Here is a 15,058-nt window from a genome sequence, read left to right as displayed (position 1 = left end):
TCCATGGGCAAGACAGAGCTGGAAGGGACTTTCAACCTGGTCTCTAGCCATTCAGTCAACAAATTGAATATCATGGAAGAGGCATGAGCGAGGCATTCTGGGATGTAAAGAAAACACAGGACATAGTACTTACTCTTGGGTAACCCACATAGGAAGTAGAAAATGCAAAAGTAGAGGGAAAATACAGTCTAAGAATACATACGGGAAATGTTGTAGCTCCCTGGTAATCAGAGCTCTGGGAATGGGGCCAGGGTTATTCAGAAAATTCTCCATGAAGGAGGCAGATTTTAAAGGCTCCTTTGAAAATGGCATGGTTGGCAGAGAAGAATGCTAGAAGAGAACTACAAATTGATGAGCCTGACCTGAAATCCAGGACAGGGAGTAATGGGAGATGAAAATGGTGAGATGTAAGGCCGATAATTAATTGCTACCAGGCCTTGAAGCATGTGCAGAGAAGCATGGGCTTTATGATAAGAAGGTCTCCTGGTTACAGCCACGTGTAAGTTGGCAAATCATTTTCACATGCATTATTTCCTCACAGTAACCATTTCTCTAGAGAAAAATCCTCCTTAAACCCTTCATCTCCCTGCTTCGGCTCATCCTTGACAATTTGCACAGCCTACCTGCAAACTTAACATGAAATATCACTTCTTCTTGGAAAGGCTTTCTTGAGACCCAGAATAAAGTAGTTCCCCATTTCCCCATAATTTATTCCCAGACTGCACTGTAAAACTCCTCAGGGAGCGAATCCAGGGATGGCATGGCAGCTCTGTTCCCCAGCCTCTTCAGGGACTCAGGCTCCTTCCAGTCCTTAACATCACTAGCCCTAGGGAGTTATCATGATTCAGGATGGAGCTCCAGACAATACCCACATTTCAATCAACAATAAGGGGACAGAAACACAGGTCAAAGGACATGAACCAGGTGCTCTTAGGGAAGGTTGCTGTAAACTGTCGCATGATGTTTTCACATTTATCCTGTTGAACAGAGTAGCCGCATGGTCACATTCACTGAAAAAAAAAAAGTTGGCAATTATTTCCTTTACAAGCTGTATGTGGACAACTACAAATATGATTACTGTAGAAGATAAGAAAAACAGTATTAGGGGACAATTATCACTCTCTTTCATACACTCAACATTTGAGAGTGAGTTTCACTGTTTACTAATCTATATTCCTGGATTATGGAATAGGTCTGTCTGTTTCATTTTATCATATATGCAGAGCGAGGGCTGAATCTGGTTTGCTCACCATGGTATCTTCATCATCTAGGTGTCTGTGTTCAATAGATTGCCTTCTGATCTAAAAAAATGTCGACTGCTAAGAAAGCTGAAAAAATGATCAAACTTTGACTAGAGATAAGAATGGAGCTGATCTGGATAAGACTAAGATAAATCAGAATAATGGGTAAAGGATGATATGGCCCTTTTTTTTGCATGGGCAGGCACTGGAAATCGAACCTGGGTCTCTGGCATCGCAGGTGAGAACTCTGCCTGCTGAGCCACTGTGGCCCACCCTGGCCCATATTTTAAAACTCCAATCTCTGTGTGAGACCAAAAGAAAACATGTTTGCTTGGGGCAAAATATATATTTGATTAGCACATTATCTAATTTAACTTGTATGGTCAATTTACTTGAACACCATAATGACATGGAATCTTGAATGGGGCATGAGATCTTGTTGGTTTGTACAGGTTAGTTTGATGCCCTGATATATCCCAGTGTCATTTGGGCAAAATAAGAAAGTATTTGCAAAGTCCCTTTGGAGGACTGGGGAGAAAGAAGGAAATATTCAACTTCCCCATTTAAAGAATTCCTTATATTCTCACAAGCAGTGGGGACAAATAATTCAATAAGCTGAGTCCTCAAACTTGGGGCTCACTCCTGTGAAGCTTATTCCTGCAAAGGAGAAGCTAATCCTACTGATAATTATGCCTAAGAGTCACACCCAGAGAACCTCCTTTGTTGTACAGATGTGGCCTCTCTCTAAACCAACGCAGTAGGTGAACTCATCTCCCTCCCCACTACAAGGGAAGTGAATTCCAGGAGTGTAAATCTCCCTGGCAAAGTGGGACCTAACTCCAGGAGATGAGCCAGGACCCGGCATCAGGGGATTGAGAGAGCCTTCTTGACCAAAAAAGGGAAGAGAGAAAGGAGACAAAATAAAGTTTCAGTGGCTAAGAGATTTCAAATAGAGTTTCTAGAGGTTATCCTGGAGGTTATTTTTATGCATTATATAGATATTCTTTTTTAATTTATGATATATTAGCATGGCTAGAGCGAATACATGAAACTGTTGAACTGTGTTCCAGCAGCCTTAATTCTTGAGGACGATTGTATAACTATATAGCTTTTACGATGTATTATGTGATTGTGAAAACCTGTGCCTAATGCTCTTTTTATCCAGGGTATGGACAGATGAGTAAAAAGGATAAAAAGTAAATAAATAACAGGGGTAATAAGGGGAATAAACAGCAAAAAATTGGGTGGATTGAAATACTAGTGGTCAATGAGAGGGAAGGTAAGTGGTATAAGATCTATGAGTATTTTCTTTTTCCTTTATATTGCTTTTTATGGAGTGATACAAATGTTCTGAAAATGTTCATGGTGATGAATACACAACTATGTGATGATATTGTGAATCACTGATTTTATAATAGGATTGGACTGTATGTGTGTGAAGATTTCTCAATAAAAATACTTTTAAAAAAGTAAAAAAATAAAATAATTACCTGTAGCCTGTAACATTTTCTGATAGAGGCAAAAATCAGAACACTAGAAACGTCTTTTGATACCATGTAAGAATCAGTTCAAAATAAAATAATTTTTAATTCTACAAAAAATGCTTGTTTACTGAATAAGTGAGTGAATGTTGATGACGGTAGGTTTTAATTTGTCAATTTCACAGAAATGAAAAACAATATTGAGAATTTACTATTCAAATTGTTTGAGAAGTATTGGATGTGAAAGGGTGAATAAAACGAGGTCAATTTGTGATAGAGAAAGAGAATGGTAGAAGAGACTAGACCTCTGGTTTCTGACTCCTAATTAGTGCTCTCATTCAGGGACTCCATTGCCTCTCCAAATTATAAACAACTGATCAGGCTCAAAATGGGACTCTCCCAAATTTCTGCTTTTAAATAGGAGAAAGGGCTGTATGACAAAGGAATGCTTTTCTGAGGTTGGAAAATTGGTGGTAAGGGTACAGAATTGAGGAGATGAGGTCTACTTGTAGAATCGTTCATGTCACACTGATGAAATCACAAGTTTAAATGGTAACACAGGTAGTAGTTAGGTTTAGGTATCAACTTGGTCCGGTAATGGTGACCAGTTGTTCTGTTGATGTGGACTTGAATCATCAGCATGCAAAATTCATTTATAGTTGATTACATCCGCTTCAGGTAAGAGGAGTGCCTTCAGCAATGAGTGACAATTTAATTAGCTGGAGCTTAGAAGAGAGAAGTCAGAAGAGAGCTCAGCAGCTCAGATCCAGATGTTTGGAAATGCAGAAAGGAACGTTTGAACCCAGAAGCCAAGAGGGAAGACCAGCAAACATCCCCATGTGCCTTCCCATGTTACAGAAGAACTAAGATGAAAGTTACCTACCTGCCTTTACTCTGAAGAACATAACTTTGTAACTAAATAAATTCCCTTTATGAAAGCCTTTCCATTTCTGGTATATTGCGTTCTGGCAGCATTAGCAAACTAAAACGCTACAGAAACAATGTAACCCAATGACTCCCAATCTGAGTGTACATGAGAACCACCTGGGGAAAATTACAAAGCCCCTCCCCCCCCCCCACCCTTTGGGCATTAGGCCTAATGAATCATCATCTCCAAACATGAGCTGAGTATTATTTTTCCAAAGATGCCCAGGTTATTCTTGTTCACAACTAAACCAGGAAACACAACAATAAATCTACCACAATACCTTCATCCCCAATTCAATGTTGAACTCATAACTAAACCATAGTTTCATGGCCTACTTAAAGGTAGACATCCAGACTGGGAAGGGAGCCCTCCATTTCCTCTTCTGCAGCATCCATGAAGCATTGTAGCTGGGAAGGATACAGGTTTTTGTGCATACATACCTGAGCTTACCCGGGTTTTCTTTATAGGCATGAATCCTTAGTGTTTTCAATCTTCTAAGCTTCAGTTTCCTCATACATTAAATGAGGGCCACTGTAATATAAATGCTATAGGGTTTTTGTTGTTGCTGTTAGAAAAATGAAATATGTAAAGCACTTAGAAAAATTGTAGGTATTGTTTTTACCAGATTTTTCGGGCAACTATACCCAGTAAGAATTATGTTTTATAGGAGTTAAGAGAAGTATCTTAAAAGAGTTGCTAAACTCTCCTAATCTATAAGGAAGAGGAATCCACAAACAATTTAAGAAATACAAAAAAAAATTCTATTTTTATATAAATAGGGATGCACACTAGACTTGTTTGGATCATTTTTTTTTTCAATTTTTTTTGCACTAATGTCAAATGTCTGACATCTAGGTACTGCAGACTTTTCACCAAGTCATAACGGACTTTTTCTTCACTAATTTGTCTTTGGAACTGATGACTTTTTTAGTCAGACAATGCCATTTTTTGTTGTTGCTGAAGTATTACAATACCAAACTGACAGTCTCCATGAATTTAGGAGTCCCCACTACTATATTTACAATAAATTTAGACGTTCAAGATCCTGGGCCTTCTATTCCTTCCTAATTTCCTCAGTTTTTTGCTGTCAACCAAAGACAGGCTAGTATTAGTGACCACTTATTATTTTTTTTAATCCTCCAATGGTCAACAGATTTGTTCATTTAGAACTAAAATGTAAGGGAATAAATTACATCCGAAAGTTGAGGGAGTATCTATTATTCTTGCTGAATGCACTGAGATAATTTTGAGACATTATTGGGCATCAAGTGAAATAAATGAAACAGCCTTCAGAATATCGCCTCTCCGAAGGAGGGGAACAGCAGAGGATGTCTCTTACAACTCTTGTACTGCAGCACTGTGCTAAAACAGAACAGTACTGAGGGAAGACAGTTCAGGAAGATTAAATATGATCTTGAACAGTGATATCCCCAGAGATCTTAGGCTTTTTATTTTTCCAGATCTAAAAATTGTCAGGATTTTGAGTAAATCACAAAAGCAATTGTCATAGAGAACATCTGCAGCTGCTTGAACAACTATTTTAAGGCAAGGGAAACTGGCAGGTAAAATGTATATTGCAGTAGGGAATCAGCGAAATGAATAAGTATCAAGAATATAAAACACTGTTAAAGAGTAAGAGCTGTGAAGTTCGAGGCAATCCCGCCTTGGTGTTTACATTTATATAGAAGGCTGTTTATGGGAGTGTCATAACGTAGGTTCTGACAATTTTAAAGCCTGATGGTATTGCTGGTGAGGGTCCTGGGAAGGAAATGATAAACCAGTTTCCAAGATTTAAACTTGGGGGTTAAATCCCCAAATTTAAATCCCTCATAATTTCTCAAATGGCTCAGAGTTGAAATTTTTGTAGAGGGGACTTCTGAATCACTACCAATCTCTAAGCTAAAGAAAATCATGTTATAAATGATGACACTGAAAGCAATTGAAAGGGATGCATAGAGACTCTTCACTGACTTTTGACTCATATCACCATTCAGAGACTAAAATCATAGGCCTAGGAAAGTGAAATCACTCTCCACACTTACATGTTGGACATCATTTGTAGTTATAAGCATTTGGCAAAGCAGAAGTTAAGAATTTCATTATAGCATTAATCCACCTATCCACATGGGAGCCTACACTTCAGGATTCCATTAAAAGCTAACTGACCTCTAAAGAGTACAAGCAAGATGTTTAGCTGCCTTTTGATGTTTACTAACTTTTTGTGACTTTCATTTCTAACATGAATTCCTATTAAAATTGGTAGGTGAGTTTGGGCTCATTTTAGGTTTGGAACGGAGTTGCCTTAAAAAAAATACTTCAGTGTGGGCCACGGTGGCTCAGCAGGCAGAGTTCTCGCCTGCCTGCAATGGGGGAGACCCAGGTTTGATTCCCGGTGTCTGCTTGTGTAAAAAATAAATAAATAAATACTTTAAGGGCATTAATATTATGGTTGGCATTATAGCAAGAATATTAATATGATTAATGACTAAGATTATAACCTGATCAACATTTTAACATGAATTAAAACAAGGCCAACTTACTATATAGGTAATATCTTAACCACTTATTTATTCATTCAATGAGCATTTACTGAATGCCCACCTTGGACCAAGCACCAGAGGGGTATCACTGAACAAGAGAAAGAATATCACTAGTGCCATGTCCCTAAGTCTATTGGGGAATTGGAGATTAAATAAATTATAATAAAGAGGCTATCTTGTTTTTAGCAACTTTATTGAGGTATAGACATTCAAAAAACTGCACCTATTTCAAGTGCACAATTTCATACATTTTGACATAGGCTTACACTAATGAAAATATCACCACCACTGCCAGGAAGCAAACATATTCATCTGCCCCCAAACTTTTCTCATACTCTCTTGTGATCTCTTCTGCCCCTCCTCACATGCATCAGGCAATCACTGATCTGTTCTCTTTTACTATAGGTTAGTTTGCACTTTGTGGAGTTTTATATAAATGAAATCATTTGGTATGCTTTCTTATTTTTATGGTTTCCTTCACTCGGCATAATTATTTAAAAATTCATCCACATTTTTGCATGTAATAAGACTTCATTCTTTTTATGCTTTTTACTCCATTGCGTAAAAATAACACAATTCAGTTTTCTATTTACTTGCTGATGACATCTGGGTTGTTTCCAGCTATTCTGCTATTCCAAATGAAGTCACTATGATGGATTCCGGATTTTAACTACATCTGAGTTGTAGGTGGACATAGGGAGAAGTCGAGTTCAGACAGGAGGAAATATCAGATGGCTGCACTTGATAATAAGCCTTATGCTCTAGATAAGTGGTGTGGAGATTTTATTTTTATACATCCTCCTTGTTGTTGGCTATTACAGAAATAGGCCAATTTAGAGAAAGAAAGTCAGTCCACTTGCAAAGAAACTATCTACACTCTGTACAGGCCCTGGAGCCAGGCTTCAGTTACTTGAAGAGAATGAATGTTTGATCCATGTATATTTGCTGCTCTCTTTGGTATAAAACACCAACCTGCTTTATCTACACTGATGTCACCAGAGAACAGGACTGTGCCTCCAGCACTGCTGACTCCTCAACCTCTAACACAGTCCTGGCAGGTTGGGCTGCTCAATGAATATTAGTTGAAGGAAGGAAAGAAGAGAGGGAGGAATGGAGAGAGAGAGGAAAGGAGAAATGGTGAGAGGAATGGAAAGAGGGAGAGGGGGAGGGAGAGAGAAATCAGTAAAGTTTAGTTATCAAAAAATGAGTATCTTGGTCTAAATTATTTCATCTGGATAGCGGTATTGATAAAATCAGACAGATTACTTGCAGAAGGCTGAAAAAAATTTTATGATGATTTCTATGGTTTGAAAATTGGAGGGAAACTCTATGGGCAACAAGGACTACTTGAGAGAATAATGTTTTCTACACATTTCTGTTAGCACTTTTTCCCACTTCACTTTATAGTAAATAAAATAAAATGGTTTAATAGAATCTCACTAGACAGTGAGCACTGAAATGTCAAGTGCTGATACATCTTCAGTTCACAGCACAGTTCTTATTGCTATTCAACAGCAGTTTAGGTTAACCTAATCACTACATATAACCAAGGATTCAATCTTCAGTGCTTCAGGAGAAACCACTTAAAGGTCACTGATCTTCCCCTCTTTCCTTAATGGAAACTACAGCCCATATGAGAACTTCTCCCCATATTTCCCATATTTTTTGCCTTTGCTTATGATATTCTCTCTCTCAAAAGTCCTTCCTACCTCTGTATGCATCCTCACTAGAAATCTCACCCATCTTTCAAAAGCCAACTGAAAAGCCACTTTGTCCATTAAGGAATCTTTAATCAATTTGATTGAGAAGACATCTCTTTCTCTATATGCCCACACTACTTTATTTTCTTCCTTCTTCTATGATTCTTATCCAATTCCATCTTGGACTAAAATTATTTGTATATTTGTTTTATCTTTTTTACTAGACCATGATACTCTTAAGAGAAAGGATCTATCTTACTTATGTCTGTATTTCCTGTATTGGCCATCAAAGGGTCTTGTAAATAGCAGGTGCTTAATAAATGTTTGATGAATTAATGGATTGATGAACAAAAGCAATGTGAACTTCATAGTATTTACATTATATGACTGGTGATAAGGAAGATTTAAAAAAAAAAAAAGACTGCTCTTCCCTATGTATTTCATCTACTGTGCCACTCTCATTATATGCCTTTCTGGACAAAACCATTAAAATACAAATGTTATTTTGATATAGCAAGTTATAAACCACCAACTCTTTGGTTGTAACTAATTCTTTGAAGTAATTAGCCAATTCACTCTTGGGATCCTAAAGGAAGAAGTATAGGTCAGGCAAATTTTGATGGGAAAGGATGCAAGGCAGAAGAGTCCTAGTGCAGGTCATAAGGCAAACAAAGCAGATCCTTGGCAAAAAAAGAAAAAATAAATAAGATAAAATAAAACAGATTTCTTGATTTAGAATGTTGCATGACAGCCAGAAAAGAAGCAAGCTTAATTTGGCCTAAGCAAATATCTGGGCTTCAACTTAATTATTTTGCTTATATAATATGGAGGGGAAAATATGCACCTACCTTCTTATTTTGAAACAGACACATATTTCTGCTTTTAAGTATGATGAAGTAATTTTCTACAGGCGAACATTCCAATGAGAAATACTGAAAAGCCAAGTAATTTACAAGAATCATAGTTTTAAATCACAAAGTGTAGAAACAACAAGGAATCAGAGAAATAAAATTGCAGAGAGGAAACCTTCTGAGGTGAGCTGAGGATTTGAGCCTTTTCCTTGGAAGCATTAGTCAGTTCTTGGCCTGGACTAGAGGATTGGAATCCAGATTTGGTCCTGACTGAGAGCCACTACAGAACAAAAAAAAAAACAGCAGAGATTTGGTGATTGCACAGGTATAGAGTGGCAAAATTGGTGTCTTGAGCTGCCTCAAACATGCTTCCAGTCTCTCCCTCAAGACATGTGCCAAATCATGAGACCACACAACAATGGAAGCTAAAATGCCAAGGTGGAAAACTCTGAAAAGCAGAAGAGACATTTCTGTTGCTTCTTGGTGCTGAGGACACAAAAATCTGCTACGTCTGGAATTGACAGATGTATTCCCAAGAACTTGGTATAACCAGTGGTACAGTGAGTTTTACCAAAACTACAACCCAGCCCCAACACAATTCAGCCCTGGTTGGGTTAAGGTGATCATCACCCACTCCCTTCTTCTGTATCTGGCAAAAGAAGGGGTAAATCATCTCTTTCAGTAAAGAATATCATTTGATACCTCTACAGATTGTACACGGTTGCCAACATGTAATAAAAAATTACTGGGCATATGAAAATACAGGCATATTTCCCCCCAATACCAAAGAGAGTGTGGTGGGGGGTGGAAACACAGTAGAAGCAGACCCATAGATGATTTAAATAGGGAAGTTACAAGAGACATACCTCAAATATGAAGATACAAAAAAGTTGGAAGTACAAAAAAATTGGCATGAATAGAGAAAAGTCATGGCACGTCAACAACTTCATATCCTATTCAAATTCATATGAAATATTTACCAAAATTGACCATATTTGAGGCCATAAAGAAAGCCTCAACAAAGTTTATAAGATTGAAATCATCTATGTATATTCTCCCGTCACAGTGAAATCAGCTAGCCTAACAAAAAGATAACTAGAAACTTAACTAATATTCTTCTACATAATGGATAAAAGGAAGAGTAACAATGGATATTAGAAAATAGTTTGAAACAAATGACGATGAAGGTAGGGCATACTAATACGGGGAGATACAGCTAAAACAGGGCTGGGAGGGAAATGTGTAGCTTTAAATGTGTACAGTAGAATAGGAAAGAGGCTGACACATAACGATCTGCAAACATCATACTTAAAGAAAGAAAATGAAGGGCAGAAGAGCAGTAACAAGAGAATAAGAAAAGTACGACAGAAACAATCAATAAAATCAAAAGATAATTCTTTGGAATATTTTTGAATTGATCATCCCTTACAAAATTGATTGAAAAGAGAGAGAAAAAAATCAAAATTGGTCCTGACTGCAAATGAGAAGGAGACAAAACCACACAAAAAAGATAATTTCATGAAAGCCCAATTCTTCATGCTTAAGTATTGCCTGAATACATACATGTAAGCTTCATATTTTTTCTTAAACTTATCTCTAATGCAGTTAACTTTACATTTACATTACAACTGTAGGGTTTATAGCAATGTAGCAATTACGCAGAACTGTAGCAATTCACTTGTTTTCAAATGTTTCTTTATGTTGCTGGATTTTATTTTTGAGATGAGATATTTTAAGACGTGTTTGAATGCTCAAAAATCAGATCATTTCCGAACATAGCCATATAGTGCTTATAATAGGTAGATCAGAACTATCTTCATTATGAATTTTATGCCATACCTCACATCAGGCAATATTTAAAATACCCACTTTCTTGGGACTTGTCAACAGTAAATACTGATTTTACTTTTAAAATCTGAATTTCCAAGTAGGTATACAAGCTGTCTGATACTTCATGATAGCAAATTTTTCAATACAAAACACAAAGGATGGGCCACACAGAGAGGCCAGAAGAACTTCAGCACATGGTCAGGGAAGAGTGAAAGGATTCTGTTCACTGCAGCACTTTTAGGTGAATCCTTGCTCTCTCAAGTCAGTGGTATAAAGACAAAAGAAAAAGGAATTTGGATCAAATTTCTCAATAAGAAAGTAATTTAGGTGTAGGGATTATACGATATTAAAATGCATCCAGTTTGCTGCAACCCATTTTAAAAAGCATAGACGCATGAAGCAAAGCAATTCCAGAGGAAAACACAGTAACAAGCACAGCATTAAATTATTCTGCTGTCTTACTTGCAGAAATTTATACCAGTTTTTGGTATATGATTGCTTTTCATCTTCAGCATCCAGACTTGACACATACATCGTCTTCTATGTGTACACTGTGATTGTTTTATGAAAATTTTGGAATGAGTTCCATGAGCTTCTACCTACCTCCCTTTTTTCTTCCCCAAATTACACAAATCAATATTCACTTTCATGACCATAAACTTCATTATTTGATGATGCTTACATTCTTAACAGTGAATAATAGTGTGATTTTTCTGAGGGATGTTTGGTAGAAAGGGGCAGAGAGCCCACATGAAAACAGCTCACTAGAATTTTAATTAGTGAATGGGTTTCTGTTTTTATTACATTATCTGCACACAAAATTAAACATATTTTGCTTATCTTTTTTTCACTGAACTCCTATGAAAATTAAATTTTCTATATTTATAGAATTTCTCATTTTAAAAAATTCAAACTGTTTAAGTATTGTATATCAATAGCTCTTCGATTCTCTGAGATAATAGCAGCATGATAGAAAATTTGATAATTTAACTCACAGACTCATAACATAATCTTGCTCAACTACTCATTCTAGACTTGAATACCTTCTATAGAATTCCTGTAAAATGCTAGCCAGATTTTTATTTAAAAAAAACAGATATTGAATCTGTCACTAGAAAGGCAGCACATCACAGTGTCTATTCATATTTTTTCCTTATACTTTTTATGGTTTTCACAAATATACCTTTCCTGCTATCCTTGGAGAAAGTATTCGAGATGAATCCTCCCCATATTCTTTATGATAGCCTTGAAATACTTGACTATAGACCTGATTGTCTACCCATTTTTAAGTTTTTCCCATGATTACTCATCTGATATAATTTTGAATTCCTCCCCATTCTGATCAACCACTCCATTAGTCAATTTATTTCATAAAATGTACTTTTTACAATGTGACCCAGTAATTTCAGCCATTCTCTAACCAGTTTTGAATACTAGGGCCACAGGAGCATGTGTTTGTTCTTTGGTAGGTTTAATCATATCATTGACTAACACTGAGTGCTCTTTTGAGGAAATCCCCTAACATTTTTACTTATACTCATGAAGTCATATTTCCTCTACTCTGTAATTGTAGGGTGTTCTAGTTTGCTAGCTGCCAGGATGTGATATACCAGAACTGGAATGGTATTTTAAAAGGGAAATTTAATAGGTTGCTAGTTTACAGTTCTAAGGCCATAAAAATGTCCCAATTAAAGCAAGTCTATAAAAATGCCCAAATTAAGGCACCAACAAGAGGTTACTTTCACTTAAGAAAGGTGGATGGAGTTCAGAGTTTCTTTCTCTACTAGAAAGGCACATGGCAAACACGGCAACATCTGCTAGCTTTCTTTCCCGGCTTCTTGTTTCCTGAAGCTGCCCCGAGGGTGTTTTCCTTCTTCATCGCCAAAGGTTTCTGGCTGCATGGGCTCTCGTGCCTCTCAAGGCTCTGAAGCTTTTTCCAAAATGTTTCATCTTTTAAAGGATTCCGGTAAACTAATTAAGACCTACCTACAATGGGTGGAGTCACATCTCCCTCTAATCAAAGGTTAATACCCAAAATTGGATGTGTCACACCCTGCAAAGATACACTACTGAACAGGGATTAAAAGAAACAGCTGCCTCCACAAGGTGGATTAAGATTAAAACGCGGCTTTTCTGTGTGCGCATAATCCTTTCAAACCATTTTTTTAGACGTAAATGCAGGACTCTAGATTTGTCCCAATTATTTTTTTTAATGGGGATACATTTATTACTCAAAACAGAATTTTATTCTGGGAAATATCTGAAAGCTCCCTATATTCCTACCTATTATACATTGGGATCACACCATCTCCTTTTACACAAACAAAATAAAATAGAAAAATTGTGGAAATTATTCAACTATAGAAATTATCCAACTATAGATTCAGAGATAAATCTTCCACTACTGGCTAAACTGGAGAAGAAAGCTAATTTATTCATGTTCTCTTTCTTTTTCCTTTTTACTTAATTTACCGAATATCAATTATCTTTATTGCTTTAACTGTATAGACACAGCTTGAACAAGAATTTTAATTTGAAGGAATGCAACTGTCAATGGAATTGCTTCTTGATCAACCAGTACTCATTAAGTTGCTATAGAGCAGGGTACCCGGCACTGTTTCAAACCTCCTTTTGCTTTGGCTGAGAGCACCCAATTCAACTTTTCAATCATTTATACTGAGCCCAATAATTGCTTTTGTTTTCTACTCCTTTTGTCATCATCACATTTTTCAACTTTACTAATAAAATGTTGAAGGAAACCATAGAGTACTACAAATGAGATCTATTAGTTGTACCATTTCATTAATAGCATTTAATGGTGACTGCTAAACTATCAACATGTAGTAAAAAAAAAAAAAAAAGAAAGGTTACAATATTGCATTAGCAGGGTAAATGCATTCCAGTGAATAATAAACCTTTTGCAGTTTATTTAGTTCAAATTATAGTGCTAACAATATTCCTGGTTTATTCATATGAAATTTAAGAAAACATTCTCAAGAATTCACATAAAACACCTTGTTTATATACACTATCTCTCATAGATGGAGCAGGCACTAGAAATTGCTAAAATTAACATTTAAGCCAGTCTCTTCAGAACAGCTGTCAATGTATCAGCCTTATAAAATGTATGTCATCTTTTCATCTATCTGTGTATCTCCATTTGTTCTAGGGCAGTATTTATAGTGGCAAAGTGAGATGTCATATTGACACTATTTGGGGATATCTGGTGATTTATTGACTCAATGACCCACTTACAAAATTAGCACAGTTTGACTGTATCATTACCAGTAATTATAATAATAAAAGGGGAAAGAGATCTCACAAAACCTTTTACTCCTTACAGAAATCTTCTCTTTAGCATTCCTAAATAAAAATCATAAGTAATGTGAACATTTGCTTAGTTCTTACTATGCATTGCTTTATGTAAGTAATGCTAACATTTGCTTAGTTCTCATTAAGCATTGCTTTTATATCTATGAACATTCAAAGGTATTTATGAGATAGGTGCTGAGACTCAGAGTTATAGAGTAACTTCTTCAAGATCTTCCAGCTATTAAGTGGCAGAGATACAGTGAAAAGAGCACGTAGCACTCCAGTAGAAATGCCCATGCTTATTTGTTGCACTTGAAGCCTCTCAGCATCTGTTGTTAGGCAACCTTTGCTTAAGCAATTCTGAAGAAGGGACACTCGTTTTCTCTCTAGGCCACCCATAACCATTCAGACATCTCCAAAGGAATTTAGGAAGTTCTTCCTCATATCAAATGGGTATAACTGATCCTTATACCTCTTGATTCTGGCTCAATCCTTCAAATACCTACTGACTTTCGAATATATGAAAAGAGCCACCATATTTCCCCCAAGGCATCTTTTCTTCCAAACTAAACACTTTTCAGTTCCTCCAACTCTTTCTCATGACATAGTCTCTGGCCTCACCACATTCCAGTTGCCTTCTACAGACCACAACTGTTGGTCAACAACTATTTTATGTTGTACCACCAAAACAGAACAATATTTCAAATGTGCTCTGACCATTACAAATTGCACTAGAACTCTAGCCTCTCTTATCCTGAGAAGTAAACAAGAAGACCTTAAATTTCTTGTTGAACACTATCTCTTTAACTTTTTTTGAAAGCAACCAGCAGGTTCATGAAATACATACTATAATGATGATACGAGTATGTGCTTTATAGGGCTGCTTTGATTAAATGAGTTGATTATGACAAAACATACGGCCTCAATTTTGTACATACACTTCAATACCAATATTTAGGAGTATGCCACTTCCCTAGTAAGTGAGCTGCTTAGTCTTTCAATATCAGTGAACGTCTTTTTAATTCTGGGAATGAGAGAAGTTCAGTCCAAATCCTATATGCATGGTAACAGTCAACTGTAGTATGGAATACATCAAACAGCAAGTCATATTACTGTCCTGTCTTGACATTGAAAGTAAGACAATTTTCTAGATTACTGAGTCAAATTTTTCCAGC

General features: G+C 36.5%; 1 long non-coding RNA gene across 2 annotated transcripts in view; it reads right to left on the bottom strand.

The window, feature by feature from the left end:
* Positions 1-8,878: 8,878 nt before the first annotated feature.
* The window catches only part of LOC143660692 (uncharacterized), a 29,858-nt gene continuing 23,678 nt past the window's right edge, over positions 8,879-15,058 (bottom strand). For both annotated transcript variants that reach the window (XR_013164182.1, XR_013164183.1), the window contains exon 5: positions 8,879-9,021. This is a non-coding gene — a long non-coding RNA (uncharacterized LOC143660692). The remainder of the gene's footprint in view (positions 9,022-15,058) is intronic.

Source organism: Tamandua tetradactyla, chromosome 2, assembly GCF_023851605.1.
Source record: "Tamandua tetradactyla isolate mTamTet1 chromosome 2, mTamTet1.pri, whole genome shotgun sequence".
In the NCBI taxonomy this organism is placed as follows: Eukaryota; Metazoa; Chordata; class Mammalia; order Pilosa; family Myrmecophagidae; genus Tamandua; species Tamandua tetradactyla.
The sequence above is the reverse complement of the archived record's forward strand: the minus strand, read 5'-3'. Positions and strand labels throughout refer to the sequence as shown.